Source organism: Mirounga angustirostris, unplaced genomic scaffold (assembly GCF_029215605.1).
Source record: "Mirounga angustirostris isolate CCGP_5_RB_7025 unplaced genomic scaffold, mMirAng1.0.hap1 SCAF_18, whole genome shotgun sequence".
Lineage (NCBI taxonomy): Eukaryota > Metazoa > Chordata > Mammalia > Carnivora > Phocidae > Mirounga > Mirounga angustirostris.
The window spans coordinates 2643131-2644641 of NW_026991726.1; the positions used below are offsets into that span (position 1 = coordinate 2643131).

The following is a 1511-nucleotide window of genomic DNA, read 5'->3' on the forward strand; positions in this document are numbered from 1 at the left end:
GCCTTCTCTATGTAGGGTAAGATGTGTATCAAGGAAAGCTGTGTCTCTGGATTTTTTTCTTTTCACTTTTTTCCTAGCCTAATAAAGGGCTAAATTCTTCCAAAACACATCCTGTGGCTGAAAATGTTTTTGTTCGCAGTTATGCAACCTTATGAGAAAGCATGGTCTTCTCCAAATTGGACATACTATAAATTGAAGACATTAGTCATAGCTGGTGCATTTTTCTTCCATTTAAAACACAACTTTAATACTTTTTTTCAGGTCAGATTTTAAGTGGTATATTGAAATATTGGAGAAGAAATACCATATACATATATAAAAAAAAGATAATATTTTAAAAAGCAATCTACATCAGAAGGAGGAGAAATAGCTGTGTCATTTTCTCACATTTCAAGCCCCAGGCATATATGTATAATTTAACAAAACGCAATATGACACAGCACTCATTCATGCACTCAGCATGTAATTACTGAGACTTGTCATGGGTATCACACAGGAATCCTCTTTGTGGGAGATACAAACTATAGAAATGATCCCTGAAAGTATAGTCTTTCTTTGTGGGAGATACAAAGGCAACTAAGAGCCTATCCTTGCCCTCAAGCAGCTTACAGCATCTTTGGGAAGATAAGACAGCATGGGAAAGCTCTGGAGCAGTGTGGAGTACTGACCCCACAACAGACAACAGTGCTTGGTGCTTTGGGAATGCATGCAGAATGTCCTGGGAAGGCTGCCGAGAAGCAGTGAGGCTTGGGTTGAATCGTCCAGGATGAGTAGGATTTAGCTAGATGAGGACTGCCAGGGAAGGTCCTCTAGACTGAGAAGATTGAAGAAAAGGCAGGATTGTGTAACAATGTTCAGGGGGCGATGAGTAATAGCCTGGCGGAACTGGAGGGCTGTGTCACGGAAAATTAGACTGGAACAGATTTGGAGGTGGGGAAGCACAGGGAGGGCTACTGAGTCTTACTGCTACCCCCTTTCTGTGCCAGGCCCTACATGTATCTTACTGGGTCCTTCTGACCAGTCTATTACTTCCCAGCTTTATAGAGGAGAAAACAGGCTCAGACAGATGATGTGGTTTTTTTTTTCATGGTCATAAGACTAGTCGGTGACAGCACCAGGAGTCCAAGCGGAGTCTGTGAGCTCTTTGCCCTCTGCTAGTTCCTTTACATGTCTTACAGAGGGACTTGAACTTGGTTCTATGTGAATATGTGCCCACGTGACAAGACATAGCCAGATGTGGTAAGTGGCCTTAGCCTCCAGTGGCCTGATATCCTAAACAAGGGTAAAAGAAGTACAAACATGCCCTAACTCTCTTAGCTCACAAAAGCCAGGAATCCCCAGCTTCTGATGATAGAAAAGTCAGGGTGGAGTGCAAGGGTGCTTGGGTTTTACACGTGACATAATTTAACCTAACGTTTTAGTTTCATTTTATAGAATGTAATCCTAGTTTTAAATATTGTTCTGAAAAACTTTCAAGCCTTCCACGGAATTATCTGCCCTAAACTTTATGG

The 1511-nt window shown here is 41.8% G+C and overlaps 1 pseudogene; it reads right to left on the minus strand.

Annotated features, from left to right (window-relative positions):
• Positions 1-455: 455 nt before the first annotated feature.
• LOC123842763 (small nucleolar RNA U3) lies at positions 456-552 on the minus strand (annotated as a pseudogene).
• Positions 553-1511: the final 959 nt, after the last annotated feature.